Genomic DNA, 23,254 nt, shown 5'->3' with positions numbered 1-23,254 from the left:
CCAGCTTCCTTTTGGAACAGAGAGCGATTGCTTAACAAATGGCAGGTTTATGTGAGGGGAAATCTCCATGGTTTAACATGCTTTTGTTTCCTGTCAGTATGTACCTTCTGTTTTTGTTCACGCATAATCATCTTGTAACTTTCATGGAAAGTCAAAGAAACCAAGGCTTGGAGAAATGGATATTCAAGAAATTACTTCCACACTGAGTTCTCAATTCTGGTCCCAAAGAGCTTCCCATGAGACGGGGACTCTAGCTGGTACCTGGGGTTGCCGCATGCACAAGGCTGGTTATAAAATAAAGCTGCAAAGTCCCCTCTAAAATCAATACCTTGTCAAAAGAGCCTCCTCATAACTTGGATGAGGTCTTCCCTCTAAAGGGAATCTGTTTCAGGGCACTGAAGTATTTTGCATACACCTAAATTGTTGTATTTACCTAATGAGTATATAATTATTTGTCTATGTGTCTCCACTAGACTGAGAGTTTTGACAGGATTGGAACTGAGTCTATTCAGCATATGCCTGCTACTTGTTTTGTGTTTTCTACAAATGTCTGTTGGATGAATGGATGAACCACGTACTGTAGAATGGTGTTTCAAAATCAGAAGGGTGTTCATTTCAATGTCACCGAACCACATGAACCAAGCTGCACTCACAAAAAGGGTGTCACACATTAGGAGTAGTTTATACTCATGAGAAAAAAGAGAAGCCACTTCTCCCCAGTATGTTAATCATGGATTTCCTTATGATGGTTCTCATCATAGGAGAAAGAATGCATTTCTCTCTACCTGCTGGAGGAGCTAACTCATGAAGTCAACACATGTATTTTGAGTATTACCAGGAGAACAGAAAAGTAAGACCAACTCAATTCTTTGAGACACTTAGATCTAGTCCAAGACAAATATGAAGATAGCTACTATGGCTTTGAGGGAGAATGAAATTAACACCATACTATCAGAAAACCATGAAAAAAAGAGAGGAGTAAGCAGTCATGAATGTCATCTTTCCATATGGAAGTTGGAATTCTGAACCAACCACATGTGGCATTGGTTTGGATTGGAAAGGAAAGGGACATTAGAAAAGAACAGGATTTGGAGAATGACTAGGTTTGGGGACTGTAAAGCATGGAGTAATTGAAGATGGGTTAAAAATACATACCCAAGAGGAGACTGTTGAACATTTTTCTAAGGACATATAATACAGGAGGAATTTCCTGGGAGATCATTCCTGGATGAATTTGATATTTTGGGTGTTTATGAGCTACCCTTAATACTTATTTTGCTCTTTTAAAAATTCTAAATTCACGAGTGTGGGCAAGAACTAGTAACTCATTTCCAAACAATAGAGTATGGAAATGGGCAAATACTTCTACTGTGGAGAAACCTTGCACACAATACCTTGAGGAGTGATGACTTTTTCATAAGTGATGTCATGCTGATATCTTGTACCACCTGATATGGTGTGATGAGAATGACATTCCACCTCCATGGTATTCTTTCCCAAACCCATAATTAAGAGTCTAATCTGGGGTCTAGTCATGAGGAAACATCAAACAAATCCAAACTGAGAGACAAAATACCTGACCATTACTCATTCAAAACTCTCAGGGTCATGAAAAACAGTGAAAGACTCAGAAACTGTCACAAAGCACAGGAGATACGATGGCTAAGAGCAATGTGGTACCCTAGATGAGATCCTGAAACAGAAAAAGGACATTAGTGGAAAAACTGACGAAATAGGAATGAAGTCTGGAGTTTAGTTAGTAGCAATATAACAGTGTTGGTTTCTTCCTTTTGATAAATGTGCCAAGGTAATGTAAGATGGTAATGTTAGGGGAAACTATGTTTAGTCTGATGTCATTTTCCTATGTTTTGAAGGCTGGGACTGTGTGATGTAATGATAATACTGTTAGCAATAACAACAACTAAAATTTCTAAAGCACTTTCACACACACTGACTCACGATCTGACGGTATATAAGGCTGGTAGAATGAATATTTTTATGTCCATTTCATATATGAGTAAACAGTGGCTTGAAGCTGATTTACTCGGGATCAAAAATTTTAGTTCCTTGGGCTTAAACCATGATCTTGTGAATCCAAATCCTATGTTATTTTTACTTTCACCAAGTCAGTGTTCATGTGCAAATGGGGAAGGGTACAAGAAACATGGGGTGGGGGTGGGGCTAAAGGATTTGAGATGACAGTCAAAGTTCAATTGAAAACTCCACTGAAGATTGAAGTCCTAAGCATAACTAAGCTGACTTTCTGGGTTTTGAAGCTCACAGATTTGCTTTTTGTTTCTCTCCTTCTCTACCCTTATGCATTAGTGATAGTTTCCCAATAAAAATAAAGTAACCTAATTATCACAGTTTTGTGAGTCTGCAAAATTATTATACTCTGGAGCCCCTGAACCACATTCTTTTGCTTCCTCTGGCCCTGCCATCATGCATTTCTAGAGCTGACTAATGGGTCATATGCCTAAGAAATTTGTAACAGTGATTCTGTTCATACATTTGGTGTGATATTTTCCATACTTCATTTTCCTTGTCCTGATTAAATAACTGCACCAATCGTCTTTAATAGGGAGTATATTCACATTACATTCTCTTCTTATACTTCAGAAACAGCAATAATCTAACATACAAATTCTGTACATCTGCAGCCACCCCCTCTCCCTTTCTCAGTCTTATTCATTTTCCCGAAGCATAAATCAGAAAACAAAACCTGAACAGGGCTCCGTTTGCCTTTAAACAAAAATGTACTCCTAAAGATGAAATAGTAATACCGTTATCTCACATCAAGGTTTCAAAGGAAGAACCTCGTGTAGATACTTATGTACACTTACACACACGAAGTTGGATGTTTAAAAAGCAGGTAGATGAATATTTGTCCTAAAATGTGGTCACCCCTGTTGATTCTGCGGCTTGAGGAGCTATCTCTATGCTTTGCTGCCACCTTGGCAAACTAGAAGGATTTACAACGGAATTCTGCACCCGGCTGGCTGGAAACAGCGTCTCCATTGACTCGGCGGGCTGGCCTGGCTCAGAGAGGCATTTGAAATGGCTATTATGTAGCAGAGAGAAATTAGAACATCTATCCAGTGGATTTTCTCTATTTAAACATTTTCCCTATTTAAAATAACTCAGTTTCTGCAAGATTCAAGTGTTACTCTGGATGATTTTTAAAGGCTCGGTCTTTCATTCTTTAGTTCGAAACGCAGATGGAGAAAGAAGGAATCGGTTGAAGACTTCTGAGTTTGCGCTCTGGGCGAAGTTCTGGCTCTTTGGGATATGACGGTGACAGCAGAGGCGTTCTGCTGTCAGTTTTTTCTTGTCTAAGCTTCCATTCTGCATCCATGAGATGACTCGCCTCTAACTCCAGTTAACTTCTTGGGTGTCCAGAGCAAGTAGTCGAAGATGTTTACAAAAAGCAAAGCATCTGGGTGGCCAAGGCGGAGGCTCATATTCATATTCTCTCTCTCTTCTCTCTTCTCTCTCTCTCTCTCTCTCTCTCTCTCTCGCTCTCGCTCTCGCTTTCGCTCGCTCTCGCTCTCGCTCTCGCTTTCGCTCGCTCTCGCTCTCGCTCTTTCTGTCTCTCACAGGAACTGGGGAAATAATGTTTATTAAAATCCAGACTCTTAAATTTAACCTGCTGCTTTCAAGTTTGGGACTCAGATATATTTTCTGCATCGTCATTCTTGTTTGTGTTTCCCGTTTTATCCATTCTGAGGATTTCTCTCTCTCCCCCTCCCCCCAGCCCTCACCTATTTCCCCATTTACATCTCAAAAATCCCTCACCTCCCTCCCACTCCCCCATCTTCCGTTCTCTTAATCTTATTTGAATATAAGGTTATTATATTTGGCTTTTGCAGACACTGGGTGGTGGGTGACTGGGAGGCAACTTTCCTTGCGGTTTCATTTAAATTTGGCGTGAGTGGGTGGGTGCCTTCAACAATTCGTCTCGCACACGCAAAACAGTTAAAAGCTAGAGGTAGAAGGAGCAGAGAGTCCCACAACTTCAAAAGCATCGTCTAGGAAAGGAAGTAATCCGTGGGTCCGGAGGGTGGTCGGGGGGAAAGGAATAAAACCCAACTTCGCTGGCAACTGTAATAAATCTGGTAACTGAGGGCAAAAAATAGATTCCGAGGGCTGGGTCTGGTCCGGATGAAACGCTAGGGCTCCTTCCCATGCCGAAGTCTGGCGCTGGAAACCTGCCACTGGCGTCTTGCTACGCGAGTGCCCCCAGACAGCAACACACCCACTAGAATCGCACGTGAACAAAGCTCTTTCCCCGGGAACCGCCGCCTGCGGTTTCCTGGTCGATTACAGCTTCTCCGGGGAGTGTAGGGCGCACACAGGGTTAAGTTAGTTCCCTCCCTGGTAGGAGGGAGAGGCGGGGGAGGGGAAAAACAGCTTACAGTCTCAGGCTGGGTACCTTGTAGTTAGTTGTACGTTCGAAACCTGTGGCCGTCACTTGCGAGTTTGGCATCTTCCACTGTCACCGAAGAGGAACGGGGGGCTCGGAGATAATACCAGTGGCCGCAGTCTGCGAGCCAGGCGCTGCGCGCCTCCCGCCCTGGGTGCGTCTCTGACCCTCGGTCCCGTGCATCAGGGAGCTGCGAGGCGGCAGCTCCGCGCCCGCCACCGTGTCCACCCAGCCCGGGGAGCAGGTTGGCAGTTCTCAACGATGGGCAGGAGGGACCTTGGCGGCGACCCCTAAAAAAATACCATGCCCCGGGAGCCCCGCTGCTGCCGAGCCAGCTTCTTGCCTTTCCACCTCCCAGACCCTGTCGGATTCGGATGAGCCCACTGAGAGAAGCCGCGGCCTCCAGGTAAAGGGACTGAGGCGCCAGGTGGAGTTTCCAGTAACCGACCTGGCTGCCGCTAAGCGAGAACCACGAGGTTTCTTAAGGGGGATTATAAATCAGCTGGCGGTGGTCATTGGGGTGGGATGTTTTAGGCTTTATCTTTCATCCATAGAAAGAACAGACTGCTTAACTCGCCCCTGATTTTAGGGAAGGGAAGTCTAATTGCAGGTCGAATCTACCTCCTCTAAGGAGTTTCCTAACTGAGCTCTGGGTCAAAACGCAAATTAGCTAGCCAGCTGGAGCGTCGATCCTAAATTGGGATTTCTAGATCCACTAAGCTTGCCTGAATCCAACCTCTCATTGCCCCAGAATGAATGCTAACTTCCAAGAGTAACAATCCCCTAGTCACCCACCCCTGCGCCCACTCCATCTGCTGTTAATGCCACCGGCGTTATTATCAAGCGGTTGCGTCTAAAACCACCAGCCCGCCCCCTGCCTGCAATCGGGGATCCATTAGAGGCTAAGAAGATGCGGAGGGTGCTGGTTCGTTTTCCTTCGAGTTGGGGAAGGGGTTACTTTTCCCCAAAGTCTTTCTCCAGCCCTGCTGGTCTTCAGTGACCTGGCACTGAGCTCCGGCCTGCGTGTCTTGCAGGCGCACCAGTGGTGACGGTGAAGGCGGGAGGAGCCCACCAGGCTGAACTGGGATTGCGTTCCCGGCTCCGCGTGCGTGGGACGCGGTGAGGGGGTGGATAACGCCTCCCAACACTGGGTTTAGGGGCGAGGCGACAGCAAGGAGCGCGGGAGTGGAGCCTCGCCAGCTGCCACGGAGTCCCAGGGAGGGGTGGGAGCCGCCTGGAAAGATCCCTCCGCCACGCAGACCAGTCCCGTGCTAGTCCTCGAGCTTTCAGCGCTGTCTCGCTCGCTTCTCATTTGTAATCAGGCCCAAGATCAAGATTGCTAGTTGAGGTGCGGGCACTAACCAGGGAAAGGAAGTATCCGGAAAGAGGGTGACTGGGGCGGGCTGGACCCACACTTGATGCCCGGTAAACTCCTGGAGCGCTTGGGGCTCCGGAAGGCGGCAGCTGCTGGTGGAGGCAGAGGCCACCGTTGCTGTCGTCCTGGCGCTTTACTCCTGGAACCTCCCAGCAAGATGGCACTCACTGTCAGTCCTGGTTCAATTAACTCTCTCAGCCTCTCCCCTCACCCGATATTTATTAGTCACATACTGAGTTTGGGGAGAAGAGTGGCTTTGCATCTGTAAGTCAAAGCATTTTCCTAGCCACCTTCTCAGGATGCAACAGGAGGAGCGACCCGCGGGCACGACCCGGGGGCGTGGGTGCGCGCGTGTGCCAGCGTGCGTCTCGGGCGTGCGTCTGGGTGGATCCGTGAGTGGTTTGTGTTTGAGAGGCAAATCAGGCGTTTCTCCAAGTCCGCTTAACATGATTTAGGCGCTCAAAAAACATGAAGGCGGTAGACACAACGGGGATGCGAAGGAAATAAAAACAATTAGGAAAGTGGTGCCAAGTGACTCAGACTTTGAACTGAGGACGGAGAACTCATCCCGAGCTGGTTGTGGCCACCGCCCCTGCCTAACATTTCTGCCGCGATAACCGAGAGGATCCCTAGGGAGTTGGTCCTAAGCCAGTTTCCAGCTCGCTGGTTGCTTCTCGCCTGGCCCCACCGACGGCGCGTCTCAGCGCAGTCCGGCGCTTGGCGCGAACTCGCTCTCCCTCTTCTGTTCAGATTTAGCCTCTCTCCAGACTTGTTAAAACATGACAGCAATTTACTGGAGGCAGGAGGAGCGGCAATGAAATGAGAGGAGAAAACCAGAAGCTTTTTGTTTTTTTTCCTTTTTCAAGAAAGAGACGTGCACCTGGTTCTCCTTGCATTACTCTTTAACCTTTGCAAAAGATTGCGAAGTGGAAACGTAGCCTGTATGCAAATCAAGCGTCCCCCCCCCCCCCCGCGCTGTCAAACCTGTTTTCTAAATCTCTGAGGTTGAATTTGGTTGTTCGTTGTAATCTATGGGGCAAGTGAACAACGCTCTTTCCAGCGGCCAGGGTGAAGGAGGAAAATGGGTGGCTTAAAATAATTATATGAAACTTCGAATTATTTTCCCTATTGAGTTATTTAAGAAGATCCGGGATCAGTGATGGGGCGGGGGGCAAATCACCAAGGTTGCCTGCATTTGAAGTTACGCCATCTTGGTTGAGAGACTTGTTATATATTTTTACCCTCTAATGTCACGTTTCGATCGTTTCTCAGTGTCTAAGTAATAGATCCTCTGGTTTAGAAGTACAACCCCGGGCGGGCAGGGGGAAATCAACTTTTGGCGCTCAGATGGTGGCACTATCCTTCAGAGCTGGAGGTGGGAGGGTGCAGGGTAGAGAGAGAGAGGGGGGAAGGCTTACGCGGTCTGGGTGGCATCCGCGTTGTTAGCTTCGGCGCTCGCGCTGCAACTCTCTTCAGGGAGGACAGGGTTAAAAGCCGAGGCTGACTTTGCCTCCTGGAAAGCTTTGAGTTGCAGCCGCGCCTCCCAAGCATTCTTTAAACCAGAAATGTGGGAGGGGCTCCGAGAGGGAGGGAATAGGGGAGGGAGGGAGAGAAAGAGGACTCGAGGAGGGGAGCGCGCCAGAGCGCGAGGGACCGAGGCAGAGGAGGAGTGCGGAAGCAGCGGAGGCGATCCCGCGCCTTCATTACTGTAAACACCTCCCGGGGGTGTCAGATGGGGTGGGGGTGGGGGTGGGGGCCGCGGCGCCTACATTAGCCGGGCCGGGTTGGGTCGAGGAGGCAGTAAGGTCGGAGCAGCCTCCGCACCCACGCCGGGCCGGCGCAGCCCTCGGAGCGAGCCCCGCGGCCGCCCCCGCGCACCCCGTGCGGCGCCCCACGCCGGGCTCCGCGCGGTCGGCGCACAGGCGTCTGAGTTGCGCGCACTCGCCTGGCTCTCCGGCTGCCCCCCGGGGTCCTCTGTGTCCGAGGAGCCCCGGCGCTGCTGGGCAGCTTTCCGCCGCCCTCCCGGCTCCCCCGCCTTCTTTCGGGACTCGTGGGCTCTGCCGAGGCAGAGAGGGGGGAGGCAGAGGAGAAGAGGAGGCGGGGGCCGCGGCGGCCGGAGCCGAGAGAAAGTGGCATGCTCGAGCCCTGGAGGCGGAGGTGTTGGAGGACGGGGGAAGACGATGCCGCGGCTCCGTAGGGGAGGAAGGCGAGAGCGAGCGAGGCGAGCGGGGCGCCCGGGCGCCGGCCGGCTGCGGGGAGGCGCGCGCCGCTCTGAGGCTCCGGCCTCCGCATCCCGGCGCCCCGACGCTGCGGGCGACAGGGCCGGGCTCCGGCAGCCGCCTCCGTCGCCGCCGCCACCACCCGGAGGAAAGAGCAAAAGTTTGGATCTGGGGGAGGACGCGACGCTGAGCGGGATTACTACCAGGACTGGAAGGAGACCTCCAGAACCTTCGCAGGTAACGCACACCCCCAACCCTCTCCTTCCCTGCCTGCCCGCTGGGCTCCTGCTTCCTCCTAGCGCCTTTCCAGACGCTCGCCAGATCTGGCTGAAAGTAAGAGGGAGGCGAAGTTGAAGATCCCGGGAATGGGCAACTAGCACGGGGAGATCTACTGGAACGTTAGAGCGGGATCGAGGCGCTTCTCTGCGCAGAGTAGGCAGCTGTGCAGGGAGCCGAATCTCGCCCGGGAATGGATGGGAGCCCTCGGCCCCAGCTGGTGCCTCATCTTGTAGCTCGGAGGAAATTTAGAATGTTTATTCAGTGGCTTTTAGTATTCTTCATTCCAGAGAAATGATACGTAGATTTCACTCACTCCACCTTCACCCTCCCACTCTCTCATCCTTATTTAGTATCTTTTTAAAAATGATACGAACCCACTCTCATTCGCCTACCCAGTTTAGCTGGTGCAGGAAAGCAAATGCGGGGGGGGGGGGAGGGAGTGGGAAAATTTCAAGCAAAGGGGAAAATTTATCCTTCCCCTTTTTAACATCCTAAGAGCCCTCGCTCCCTCCTTCCATTCACCTCTGGCTTCATAAAATAGGAACTTTCGAAGTCACATTTTGATTGAAGGGTGAGATGAAACACGTTAACCATTGGTGGTGTGAATTTGCAGTGATCGTCAGCCAAGTGTGTTTAGGGGGTTAGTGGTGTTGCGGAGAGGCCGGTTTTCCTCGGTGGCCTGATGCACCGGGGCTTGGGGGGAGTGAGTGGTCGCGTTTGTGCACTAAGGCGGGGGCAGCGGAGAGAAAACAGTCACGTTTCCTGGGCAGCAGCCTTTCTTACGCTAATAAAATAGCTCCTGCGTTTCACTCCGAGAGCAAAAAGGTGTCAGCCTCAACTCCCCGACGTCCCCTTTCCCCCAGTCGAGTTTGAGTTTCGAAGCAGCTCAACGTTTGCTGCTCTGTCTTCTTTATTATGATCATTATTTATTCACCTGGAAACTCATCGTGCCTTCTCTCGTAAATGGAAATCAGTCTCCAAGAGCTTTTGATTAATTTTAGTGCAGGAAATCTCTTGTAAAGCTTACAGTAAGCTAATCAAATGCAAAGCACAAATCCGTGTAAATGCTCGCGCAGGAGTGCAAGGTGCTGATTAGATTTCTTTACATGCTGCATTTGCTGTGCAAAGCATCTTCTAAATGGGAGCTATTGCTCCCCACTCAGCCGCGAGACTCTTTAATCACCCAGGGTCAGGGAGCTTTGGGGCATGTCCACTGGCTCACAGGCTTATTGCTAAATTTATTATGTCTAACTTCTCCCAGGCAAAAGGTAATATGAAGGCTACCTTCCATATCGGGACCGATATTGTCTGTGGACTTAGCGGTATGACCTTATTACATCTCCAACGAAAGGATCCCCCAAATATTTTGAGGTAAATAGAATGCAGGTTGGCATTTGTCCAGGCATGTATTTGGTTGTTGCAGTATGAATCAGTATGAATGTAAAATTTTAGGTCAGTATCTGAAGTGTTAGAACTGGACTTTTTTTTTTTTTTTTAATCACTGAGCAACATGCACCAGATACATAAGATCGGCAGGCCACCATGTTAGATGAAAATCAATCTTTGGGTAATCAATCTTTCATGCATAGCATGAAAAGTTGCTTATTTTCCCACAGTGTCACTAGTCCGCGAAATACAACTTTTCTTCCTCGCCTCGCCAGAAACCTCAAAACCATTTATGGATTTTTAATAATCACAGGTGACAGTGCAACACCATACTGTCATGTTGAGCTGCAAATATCTGTGACTGGAGGAGGCTGGAAGATGAAATTTCAAACATTAGTCCATGCCTCTGGCAGTAGGTACAAGAAATTGTAAAAAGACTTGAGCTAGCTGTACTGTAGCAGACCTATTACAAACCTAGCATGGAAGGAATGCTGTTTTTTTAAAAAAATGCCCGTGTCTTAACACTTCAGTAGTTTCATTGCAGTTTTAGAAATTCCAGGGGATGCTTTTAACAGAAGAAGTAGATTCCCAAATGACACCATGCTGGGCTGCCTTGGGTTTCCCAAAGCAGGCATGATTTTTCCTGTATGCTAGGTTTCAGATGATGTGCTCTTATCCGAGTTTGAGTTTGACTTTGACCGCCTGGATCTAATCTGAACCTCCTCTGATACCCGTTACATTTATATTCTGGCCTGCTGGAGAGTTTGATTTAGGATTTAGACATGTCTCCCAAAAGCAATCCTATATCTTCCCAGTTTGAAGCTGTGGTTTCAAGAAAGGCTCAGGTATGTACAAGTGCAGAAGCCTTAGTCTGTAGAGAACCAGTGTGAGCATCTGATCTGACCCTTCAGCTTTGTACTCTACAAGGAAGAATTGCCACTTCTGCGGTCCCTAGTGTCTGAAGGTAAAAAACAGCAAGGGTGCCGGGTGGCTCTCGGTTTTGCTCGACTTAGAAGATTCGAAAAAGGTCAAGGTGATGTAATTTTATTTCTATTCCGGTTAGACCTTTCTGGATAACCATCTTTTGGTATCTTTAATTTCAATTCAAGTTCATTTTTCACTAGATTACTTTACTAACTTTGTGGTTTCTGCCACAGTGATTCAAATTCAGGCCATTAGTGACCTCTGTCTGTGAGAAGTGAGCACTCATTGTTTTTCTTCTCATCAGAGTCGACAGATTATGTGTGTGTGCGGGGGAGAACCCAACAACTCTGTAGTTCTTTCTGAGTATTTAGATTTTCGAACTTGATATTTCTAATACAGAGTTCAGAATGGGTAATGATATTTAACAACGGTAATAAAAATGTTACAGGCTAATAGGCTACTAAATGGTTATTCCATACAGCATTGACAAAGTGATCAACATAAATAAAACACCGGTGCTGTCCACTGCCAATAAAAGGATAGTACAGTCAGGTAGACTAATGTTTCGAGACTCACAATACTGCTGGATGTAAGTTAAATTTTATGGCCCTGAAGTGCTTATGTAACAAGGGAAACTTGAGACAAGCCCAGAACATACATGTGGGCTCTAGACTTCACAGTAGCAGTGCATGGATATCTTTTTAAGTTCAGCTGTGCTTCTGCTGTGAACTTATGGTCCAGATCAAGGGCGAGGCGAGGTGGGGTGTGAGAAGGGTGTCTATAAACAGATGGTCTTTTAAGGAGACTTTTTAAAATCTGATTCCTAATCCAGCTTTGTCTTCTGAGTGTTTTTTTGAAATCAAAATTTCCATTTGAGTTGATTATCCTAAATGGTAATTGAAGACAAAGTTTACTGACTTTCTTAAGTGTGCGGATACCATTATCTGGCATTTTCCAGATGGTTTTTGATCTCATGGTATTTGGGAATATAGAATTTTTAAGAGGCTTTCTCTTCCCTTGGGCAGGTTTTATGCCAGAGACATTTAAAAAGACCAATTATTATTATTATTATTATTATTATTACTAAACTTAAGCAACTATTATAACACCCAAACTTTCTTACTTTTCCCTACCCTCCACAAATTGCTTTGCTTTTTTTTAAGTTATATTTTTCTTCTAAAACTACATGTTGGGGCTAGGAGTAAGGCTATCAGTACCTTTTTACTCCTTTCAGCAATGTGACCTCCAATTAAATATCTGTTTATAGTAAAACATACACAGGTAAACATCAAGGACCATTTTAGGACAGAGATTCTTTTCAAGGTTTGAAATATGTTTCTTTTTAAAGGACTATGACACAAATATTGTAATAAAAATATCCTGTGTTCCAATGAATACAGAGACTTATTTCAGTTGCATGGAACAGTAAAACACTGTATTGGCAAAATAATCAGCAGTATTTTCAGTACATGGTCAAAATCTGTTAGAACCTTCATGGGTTTTTTTTTCCCCCTTGGTGAATTTTGCATCTACTGGTCTTTTTGGTTTTCTTTGATTCTTTCTAATGTGGCTCTTTGAAGTGATTCAAAATTAAACAGTAGCTACTTTTCTCGGGAAATTCATCATGTTATGTTCAGGATTCCAGAGGAGTTAATGATGCAGAAAAAGTCCTGTAAAACATCTTTCTAAAAGAAGTCCTTCTCTTGCAGGCTTCCCACTTACTGGCCTCCTGTACCATTTGCAGTGAATTGGAACTCTGTTATTTATTTATTTTTCAAATACCACCTCTAACTTAATTTAATGTGGGATGTGTTTCTGCAGAAGCGAACAGCACCATGTGCTGTCCGAACAAAGCAGTGTCATTTACGGATCTGTCATAGGGAAGGTCAAAGAAAATCTCCTTGTATAATTTGGGAAGTCAAAAGGCCACATTCATGATTCTTAAATACCGATCAATTGTTCTGCGGATACTCAATAAGGGCATACATTTTTCTGGCAGCTTAGTGGTTGAAGACCTCAGCCGTTTTTTGAGGCGTTCACAAAATAAATCTCAGATGCTCTTACCCGTTCAGCGATCATTAGAACTGGGCAGTCTTTCTCACTTTCTTCCCAGCTTGCTTTTAAGGGAATGTGCGAGAAACTTGGCAAAAAGTCCTCTGTTCCCCTCAGTTCACAGGTCATGTGCTGTATTTCAGTTCTCTTTATTAGAGCTTTCAACACACAGATAAAAGAATCTTCCAGCTGAACCTTTCAAGAACCTGAGGGCTTTTGGATTTAAACCCATCGAAAAATATCAGGTCTCCAAGTTCATCGATACTATTAGGCCTCAGAACACTGAAACTTCCTTCCACGGGGAGTGAAAGGACAGTGGCTCCTAAAATTAGTTCACAAATATATGGTCCATTGAAGTCAACAGAGGTCACAGGTCTGAATGGAAAACATTAGACTTATATCAGTCCCGAAATAGGCCCACGTGCTGGTGTCACTCTTAGCCCCAGCTGCCTGTGGGTGTCACTTTCATGAAAATCCAGTGTCAGAATAACCTCTATGATAGTTTTCTCTCCCACTTTGCTCCAGAGCTTCAACTCGAATATTTTGAAGAAGGGAATCATGCAGGAACTTGTAATGTTCCTCATAGATATTAGTTAAAGAGGTGCTGAAGGTTAAGGGAGTAGATTGGATAAACATTTGACATAGTGGTTCCAGAAAATTCTGTTTAGGCCCTGAGGGATGACATTGACTTTCAAACATATTCCTCTTGATCATTCACCCGCCTCCTCTGTTATGTTTTCCAGTTCTCACATACAGTATTTCATCTATTCCTCACAACTGCCTCTTCTGTGAGTTGGTCTGAGAAAGCCCCACTCTCCTGGCTTCTTATTGGGTAATAGGAGCCAGAAGGAAGTTGAAGGCTACCTAAGGCTGCACAGAGCCCTCCTTTAAACCGTTTGACTTTGTACAAAATCATGAACGTTACATTTAATTACATAGATGCTGAATTCTCTGATACAGTTTAGAAGTTTCCTTCTTTACGAACTCACCTAAAATGATCAGAGTTGGATTTCTTAAATTTCTTAAATTAAAACTCTAAAAAATCTTGCGATTGTGTAAATATTTTGATTTTAAAATAACACTTCACTCTCTCTCCCCCATTATCCTAGAGGCATGTTTGCCTGTTAGGATGGGAGTAATTTTATGAGGTCGGCTTTGTGATTTGGGACTTTTACTGTGATGGGGAATGAGAAATAGGGAGGCTGTTTCGGAGGAAAGAGAAGATGTATTTATAGAAAGAAAACCTGCGTTCTCATGTCAGCACACTCCTTTCTACGCTGATGACCTTGGACAAATTACTTCATCTTCTGGAGACTTAATTTCCTCTCTACAGAGTTCAACAGGGTTGTTATGGGGTCAGATAAGATTAATGTGTGTGAAAATACCTTGATAATAATTCAGTGTTATATTCCCATAAAGAGGCATTATTCAGATTGATAACATTTATCACTGCAGGACTGTCAGGTGCTAGGATAGTTCTAGGTTTTAGGTAAATAGAAGGGTAACCAAGGCAGCGTGCCCTGCTCTCCAGGAGCTTTTGTTTTTGTGAGTGTCCTGGATACCACCCAACCAGTAAAGTGTCTGGTGGTTCTCTACATCACTCCCTCCTTTCACTTAATGGTGCATGATCTTCTTCCGTGGTGAGTTGGGCACAAGGGCCAAACTTCCCTTCCTTGACAGCTTGGCTTGACATTGGAAAATGAATTTATCACAGATGGATTCCACTGGGGATCTTTTGGGAAGGAACCGTCAACATTCCCTGAAGTAAGGTTGTTTCTTTTTGGATGATGGCTTTATACTTTAGCCATCCAAATGAACCTTTTGCAAAAACACAGTCATTACTAGAGTATATGATGATTTTTCAGACTTTTGTTTTGCAAAATAAGGCAGGCCAGTGCAAAAGACTGTCAGTAGTTTGGAAGCCTCCTGAGCCCATTACCAATAAATGGCCTCATTTATTAAGAAACAACACAGTCTCCAAAGCTTGGCCTTATTTTGACCTGTGAGTGTCACAAAGCCCTTGTGGGACAGTTCTTCACAACTTATTCCTTCATATTTTGTTCAGTTGTATTTTTATAATTGTCAAATCGGAGACACTTTTAATTTTAAATGTTCCAAGAGTTGAGCATATTTATTTTACTTCCCTGATTTGTCTACATGTAGGCCTTTGTAAAGGTTAAGGTTTAATTCTTTTAAAGTTATTTAATTGAAGCCTGCAGAAGACACACATATGCGAAGTGTGTATTTATAAAACGTATGATTAGGTCATGATTCTTGATCAGAAGAGAATGTTCCTATCAGTGATTTGAATGTATGACAGTCTGGATCTGTGTTCTGGATCTGGACAGTGTTCTTTTTAGTTCTGGATTTTCTATTTGCCAGAGCTCTGATGCTTGCTTTATTCTTTTTTAAGTTGATTAGCATTTTAGTAGTACCTTGTAAAGGACCTGGCCACGGAACTATATTTTTACATGACAAATCATTTTCATAGTTTGAAAAAATTAGTCTGAATACCTTTTGTTCTGGCAGTGCCAAATGATGTAATATTTGAAGAAAGAATGTTTGCTGCTACTCTGAAGAGTTCTGCTAACAACATGAGAAGAACCTGTGGGTACATATGGGGGAGGTAGTATACGTTTGTGTGCGTCTTTGAAATGCACAGACAAATCTAAGTCTTAGATACTATGGGATGGGAGTACTACTTTGCCCTTATGCTAGGTGGTGCTAATTTAGCCCAGATGTCCATACTATAATAGAACAATGAGATAACCTAACTTATTTTTGGTTGGAGATTTTCACGTCCAAATAGGTCCTAGGGAAACCCTAAATGGATAAACACACACATTGTAACAAGGGACTATACTTTTGTGTGAATGGTGTGGTACTTATGAGGAGATATTATTCTTGTAGAGGCAGAAGGTATACATCCGACGATGAAGAAAGCTTTTTCATACACTCAGGAGATTATTTTTGCCACTTACCATGCACCAGGCATGGGGTAAGACTGGAGAGGCAAACATTGGTAATGCAGGATCCCTCCACAGAGGCAACCCAGGCTGGTGAGGAGAGAGGAAGACATAAAACCTATGTGCATGGCAGTTTCATCCATGATTGAAGACAGTGCCAGGAGCACAGAGTATTAATGAAAAGAGCTTTACATTTGGAGAGAGAGTCTCAGGTTCTAATGCTGCCTTTGTCCCTTGTTAATTATGTAAACTTGGGCACACCTTAAAAATATCTTTTAGGGCTTCCCTGGTGGCGCAGTGGTTGAGAATCTGCCTGCCAATGCAGGGGACACAGGTTCGAGCCCTGGTCTGGGAAGATACCACGTGCCGCAGAGCAACTGGGCCTGTGAGCCGCAACTGCTGAACCTGCGCGTCTGGAGCCTGTGCTCCGCAACAAGAGAGGCCGCGATAGTGAGAGGCCCGCGCACCGTGATGAAGAGTGGCCCCCGCTTGCCGCAACTAGAGAAAGCCCTCGCACAGAAACGAAGACCCAACACAGCCAAAAATAAATAAATAATTAAAAAATATATATATATCTTTTAGTCTTTGTCTCCTCAAGTGGAAAAATGAAAGGAAATTCTTTCTAGTCATAGAGCTGTTCTTCTGAGGATTGAGATAATTATGTAAAATATCTGCCTGTCTGGCACACAGTAGAAGCTTAATAAATGCTGACCGCAGATCCTTCTCTCTCTGAAATGATAATGATTCCATTATGTTACTCGCCCTCTCTACACATACCTCTGCATTGCCCTGGAATCCCGAAGAAGGCTTTTGACCCTTTGAACCTGTTCATTAACAGGATACAGCTTCTGCAAAAGACAGTTTCGTTATTTATGCACGTAACAGAGCATGAGGGGACAGCAAAGGAAAGCGCTCTCCACATAGTGGCAGAATGGGCTCATGGCTAGTGGGATACAGTGTGGGCTGATGGTGTGAGAGGGCACAGAGGGAAGGGACAGAGGGCAGAAAAGAGACCTCAGTTTGGGGAATCAGAAGGTGGTGTCAGCTGAGTCCTGCCTGACTTGCAATGTTTTTGGTCATTGAAAGCATAGCCTTTGGCACCCCGCCCCCCATTCACCTCCATGCCCCCTTCCAGGGTGACAGTACCTGCAGCTTGCAACAAGCCCCATGTCCAGACTGTGACCCTGGACACAGTAAGCCGAGGTTATGATGCCTCTGCCAGTCTACGGAGATTTTTTTTATCAGAATTCATTTTAAACACTTGCTTCACACAATCCATCTCGCACATGACTCTTGGCAGAGTCAAGAAGATATTTTATTGTAGAAGATTAACATGTAAATCATTGCTCTGTTTATATAATGCTTATTCTGTGCTTACAGAATGATTATACCTTGCTTGTGTAATGGTAGATGCTCGAATCAGAATGATGCTCTTGGGTTATCATTTCCGTGTGGAAGAATTTCTTTCAGAAAGCCATTTTCAATTAATTTAAGTAAAAGAGCTTCTTACTGCTTCTGTGTGAGACACTCCTGAACAGCACTCAAAGGCACTGGTAAAATACACAATGCTGGGGTTATTTTCCATTTCATTATGATTACATGTATATATAGTATAATTTTTGCATTCTACTGAGCAGTTGAGACTTGGTTCTTTTTTCTTAGTACTATGAATCTATAAATTGTTGTGGGAAGGTTATATTTAAGAAGATGTTAGGAACCCCCAGCTTCCAAGTTTGGAAACACAGAGGTTTTCCTGTTAAAATCACAACATATATATGCAACACATATACATACAATCAGTCACATTGGAGAAGAGAAGCAGGCACTAGAGTGTATTCTGCAAGCTCTTCACTTCTTAGTAAGTAGCTTTAGAACCAACATTCCCCCAACATAAAACAATAAGACCTTGTTTTGCTTCTTTAGAACATGTAAGAGAGATTAAAATTCTTTGGGAAATGGTTTAAAATTTTTTTTTTTTTTTACCCAAATAGGTAAGGAACCAGTCAAATAGTGCTGGCAGCAATGGAATTTAAAGCTCAATTCTCATAATCTCTGAGTCCCAAAGGAATGCAAGGCAGACATCCATTCAAGTCACAAGCTTGTAACTGGGGATTTGACAAAGGTTGACTTTTACCATGTGCCAGGCACCATGCTAAGTTTTGTTCTGAGCATTTGGGACACTCTTTCAAAGAAGACCTCGTCCCTCCTCCCCAGGAAATCTAATGGATTGACCTAGAGTTGCCCTTTTCCAAACTAGACTCATTCATCTGAATGAACTGGTTAAAAAACTGGAGGAGCTGGTTAAAAATCCATGTTTCTGGGCCTGAGACCTGGAGACCCCGATATTTTAAGTCTGTGATGAAGCCTGGGAATGTGGATGTTCAAAAGTTCCTGGGATTGGAGATCACTCACTGATAATTTTTAGAATTTTTTCCGACCCGGAGACTCAGTGGTTTTATAGTTGTCTGGTTTAGAGTAACTTGTGAATTTCTGAAAGTATTTTTCCCATATATTTTGCCACATAGGAAATATTGCTCCATTTAACCCAACTCTTCTAGGGGAACCTTCTGAGGGACCAGATGTCAGGGCTGGTTTCACTCTTGGTAGCCACAGTCTTCTGTGTGGTTTCTCCACCATCTGTCTGTACCATTCTTGGTGTCCCCAGAGTTAATCCCCTAAGAAAGCAAATCACATTGCATTACTAGTCCTATGACTTGGATTTCCTGTCCCTATGGATAAAGCCCATCCAGACTTGTTATCATGACACATGAGATCCATGACAATCTGGGTCCCAAGCATCACTGAGACCTCATTCTCCAGCACCCATCCCCAGCACCCATGCTCCAAAGATGGTAAGGCTTTCCCCATGCCATTTACTCTTTACATAGAATATTACTTGCTCACTCTCCATTTGGCAAACTCTTTTCCTTTAAGACACACAGGAATGACACATTCCCTCCCAGTCAAAATTAGTCATTACTTTCTCTGGGCTTCTAGAGCATTTTGTTTGTCACTTTATTAGTTCCCTGTTGGTGTTGTATTGTAGCGTGTCTGTTCATGTGTCTGTCTCTCCCAGTAGACCCAAAAACCTTGGCTCATTCATCCCATCTCCCTGGTACTAACAATAGTGCTTAATGCCCCAGGTTCTGCACCAATGTAATTGAGTGAATAAGTATATAATTGTACTGGACAATTCTGGAAAACAAGAAGATTCATAATCTAGTGATAGGGGCTGCTTCCTCAGAAGTGTTTTCCATGCCTGTAGATTGGTGGCTCAGTGGGGAAAAAATACAACCACCACCATTCTGCCTTACTGTAAGAAGGTTTGTCAGGCAAAAGCCTTTTGGTTAACCCAACCCTGATCAGCATCAAGCTCTCCAAACCTCACATGAGGCAATTTCAAATGCCACACTCGAAGATCTGTTTAAAGAAGGAATAATTTTGCTTGATGAAGTATCTCTCTTGGCACCGAGTAAAACCATCAGTTAAGTAGATGTTCATGCAGATGTGGTTTCCATAAAATGAGAAATTTAACTTATAGTGTTAACTTTGTGTCTCTTTCCAGACAGAATTAAAGAGAGCAAAGCAAAGAACTTGTGACTGTTGTGCATTTGCTCTCTTTTTCATGTTGTTGCTCTTCCTTTTTGTTTTGTTTATTAGATCTTAGGCACATTATTTCCTGATGGCAATATCTGAGGAATGAGGGCCCTCCAAAGAGGAGAAAGGAAGACTAGGAATCATAGATCCTTAGTCACTCTGTCTCCACAAAGCAGGATCCACCCTAGTCCTCAGGATTTGCACATTGAATGCAGCAAAGCCCATGCAAAGGTTGCAACACATTCTAAACTTGCATGGTTTAATGTGATCACGGTAGCGACAGAAGTTGGACTTCAAGTCCTTCTTGTTGGCCAAGAGACAATTCTAACACCTTGCTGCTTTTATGGTAGACTATCGATTGATAGACAGAGAGGACTTGTTTGCAGGTGGGGGTGGTGTATGCACACATAAACACACTCTGGTCCCTCCTCCCCCTTTTTAAGCAAAATTTTCAGTGGCTAAAAGAGTAGAAGATAGTGGAACACATTTTGATATACCCACACCTTAACCCTTGGTCCCCTCTGGGCTGTCTATATACTGGCAACACTTTCCATGCCAATAGGCGACCCATGGATGACCTCAGATGACTTTTGATAAAGCACTCTGCTTGAGTTCTAGGGGCTAATCACAGCACCCCCCAAGGATCTTACAGGGTTAATTTATGGGGCTGTTTAGAAACAATACGCTTTCCTGATTCTTGAATCATGCTGGGTATCAGTAAGGTCACATTCTCATCTAGGGGGATTAATAATAATAATAATAGTAGTAGTAATAATAATTAACAGCAGTAATTGTATTGATTATGCAATTCATTTAGGATGCTGCTTATGCAGTTCATGTATATTATCATGTTTAAATATTCACAAAAACCTTGTATAAGAGGTTCTGTTTAGAAATACTGCTAATAACCCCAGTTTACACAACTGAAGTAGAGCAAATTGCGTCAGATTGCTTATCTTATTTTGTAACTGCAGTTAATTAGTTTTATAAGATAGGTGAGCACTAGGTGATTTCCAAAATCCACTCTAACTTTATTTTTCCATGCCTTAAAATCAGATTCTGGGATGACTGCTCATCCTCCACTAGGCAGCATGTGGTCCAGATTTCCATATTTGACTTTTTAATAGGTAAATATCTAAGAAGTAATTATTTGCTATTTGCCATTTTTGAGTGAAAGCAGTTCTTGGGTCTGTCCATGCATTTCTATAAAATGGGAAGAGAGAAGAGTCATTAATTAGAAAATAAAGTGTGACAACTTCTAGCATGTTTTCAGTACTAATGAAAGACTGTGGTAAGTACCTAGTGATTAAGGAGTCGGTTATCGGAGAGCAGACTCTCCGTTTCTTGTCTTTACCCTTTCACCAGCACTACTAATAAATAGTTAGATGGACTGATTTGAGATGCACCTCTTTTTCCCTGTGGAGGTGATAATGGATAATGGAATGGCCAAAGGGCAGATAATAACATAGAGTGAGAGGTTTCTGAGAGAGCCTGGAAATGACTGAGAATTGACTGTGCTATAAATAGATCAGATCCTCTCCTTTTCTAAATCTATGTGATTGCTCAGGTGGTAGACCCTGTTAGGTGAAAAAATGACCCAGAGATGGTCTGGGAAATGCTGTTGCATGTTGATAATTTGAACATAAGCCCTGTGCTTACAAGTCGTCCCCAGTTGAATTTGATTTTTGACCATCCCTCTTTTTCCACCCTTTCTGCTGATGCCCTCATCTCTGCATGTATTCTCGTTGCATTTTATGAATTTGCAATTATTTGTCCTTCCTAGTTCTGTATAAATATTCTTAATTCTGTCTAAACTAAGTGATCCATTGCTTAATTCTTTCATTTCCCTGTAGGCAGCTAGACCATGGCTGCTGTTGTTTCTATGTTCTTTTGTCACCACATGCCCATCATCTGTCATGAGACTTCTGTGGATGGGGTGGCATAAGATGATTTCTGAGGTGGGTCAGTTTAGATGGGCTCGTGGATGGGGTGGTGTATGAAAGCACACTCCGTAGCAGTTTGATAAGCGGCTCCCCAGCTCCAGGGCCACATGCAAACACCAGCTCTGTTGGCCCTCCGATGAATTCTGTGTTATTTCTGTCTATGGCAGAAATTTTACCTAATGCTTTGTGTCCACTATCTGTGAGCTCACCTAAGGTGAAGGCCTTGCCCAACAAATGTTTGAGGAGCTAAATTGAACCAAAGCATTTGCTCTCTGCAGTTTGCAGCTGAGAAGTGATCAGGCCACGTGGAAGAAACTGAAACAGACCAGTGTCAGTCTTGCTGGAAATGGCTGCCTGGTCTCTTTGGACCATGTACAGACCTATAAAGGATCAGCCTGCGACCCAGGGTCACTCTTCCCTCTCCACTAGGAGTGGTGAACTCACTTGGATTTTGTTGGAATTCAATGTCGGTATGTCATTTTAAACAAAGTCTCACTCTGTTTAATTCATATGTCTTTATTAAACAAGATCCGCTGTCTAGAACCACTGCTTTGAGTCATCTTTGATTACTCCCTTTCACTCACTTTCAACTGTTCTGTCACTAGTTTTATGCATCTTTCAAAAATTCTGTCCTTCTTGCCCTTTCACTTTGGCTGCATTGCAGTTAAACCCAGGTATGTCTTTCCTCCCCAGACTTGCACACCACAGCTGTTCTTCCTCATTTTCAGGCGGATCCTACTGCTTTCCATTATTCACAGAGTCAAGGCTAAACTTTTTTTTTTTTTTTTTTTTGTAGTACGCGGGCCTCTCGCTGTTGTGGCCTCTCCCGTTGCGGCGCACGTGCTCCGGATGCGCAGGCTCAGCGGCCATGGCTCACGGGCCCAGCCGCTCCGCAGCATGTGGGATCTTCCCAGACCGGGGCACGAACCCGTGTCCCCTGCATCGGCAGGCGGACTCTCAACCATTGCGCCACCAGGAAGCCCAAGGCTAAACTTTTAAGCTTGACACTCAAGGCCATTCTTTCCGTGCCTTTCCTTTATCTTCCCAGAGAAAGCTAATCTTCTCTTCTGAACTAAATGTAGGGTGAGCCCTCACTTTTATCTTTATAATAGTCTCATTGTGGTGTAAAATTTTACCTGGCGCTTTGTGTCCACTGTCTGTGAGCTCCTTTAGGGAGAAGGCCATGCCCAGTAAATGTTTGAGGATACTCTATCTGGTATCCATCCATACCAGATACTCAGGTATCTGACTCCAACCTACCTCTGAAACTTATAGCACAAGTCTCTATCTCCATCAACATATACTACTTCCCATAATTTTCGATACTGAGAAAATTCATATTAACACAAGTTTGCAGAAATAACTCATGCATTTGAATTTCAAAGTTATCTAATAGAAGCTTCCCTTGTTCCCTCTGTGGAACACTTTGTCAAAGCAGTGCACTCTTGCTTTGAAAACAGGAAGGTAGAACATTCCAACAGCACCATGAACCCTCTGTTTGTATTTGTAAAATCTGTAGTCTTTCCAGACCTGTAAGCAAGAGCAAATAGAAATAATCAGAGGCATTAGACTTGATTATGTTGAGCTGGATTCTTATAACTGAGGCTGGATAGCCAAAATTAGTGGTGTGGTGGTTTATACTGAAAGAGATGCTTGCAGTATTGCAGAACCACAGACTGCAGCTTACTGGAATCTTTGAAGACATCTGGATGTTTTGAAAAATGCAACAATCACATGCTTTTTATTATCTCCATAATCGTATTCTTTCAAAAAGGGAGCTGCATAACGACAGAGGGTGGTTGTAGTGGGAAGGCCATGGAGTTTGCATTCACATGGATGGCTTTGAATCTGGTTCTGCCGCAACCACCTAGGGTAACTTGAGTGTGTTTCTTCGTCTTGGGTCTACTTCCTCCATTTTTAAAAGGAGGAAAAATAATATGCATCTCACAGGATCACTGTGACAAATAGATTAGGTGATGCCTGACACACATCAAGTACTAGTAAGCCTTAGCTCTCCTTCCTTTTGCACTCCAACTTGGAATAATATGAGTACTGTGGTTTATAAATGGCTTTTTTTTTCCTGCATAGAT

The 23,254-nt window shown here is 44.4% G+C and overlaps 1 protein-coding gene and 1 long non-coding RNA gene across 2 annotated transcripts in view; both read left to right on the top strand.

Annotated features, from left to right (window-relative positions):
* LOC309962608 overlaps positions 1 to 23,254 on the top strand; it is an 878,309-nt gene that overhangs the window by 571,721 nt on the left and 283,334 nt on the right. The window lies entirely within an intron of this gene.
* FLRT2 (fibronectin leucine rich transmembrane protein 2) overlaps positions 8,199 to 23,254 on the top strand; it is a gene marked incomplete at its 3' end in the record, with an annotated part of 96,945 nt that continues 81,889 nt past the window's right edge. The window contains exon 1 of the mRNA XM_082840502.1: positions 8,199 to 8,254. The remainder of the gene's footprint in view (positions 8,255 to 23,254) is intronic.

Source organism: Leucopleurus acutus, assembly GCF_964270905.1.
Source record: "Leucopleurus acutus genome assembly, chromosome: 1".
Lineage (NCBI taxonomy): Eukaryota > Metazoa > Chordata > Mammalia > Artiodactyla > Delphinidae > Leucopleurus > Leucopleurus acutus.
This window is presented reverse-complemented; position numbering and strand designations above follow the sequence as displayed.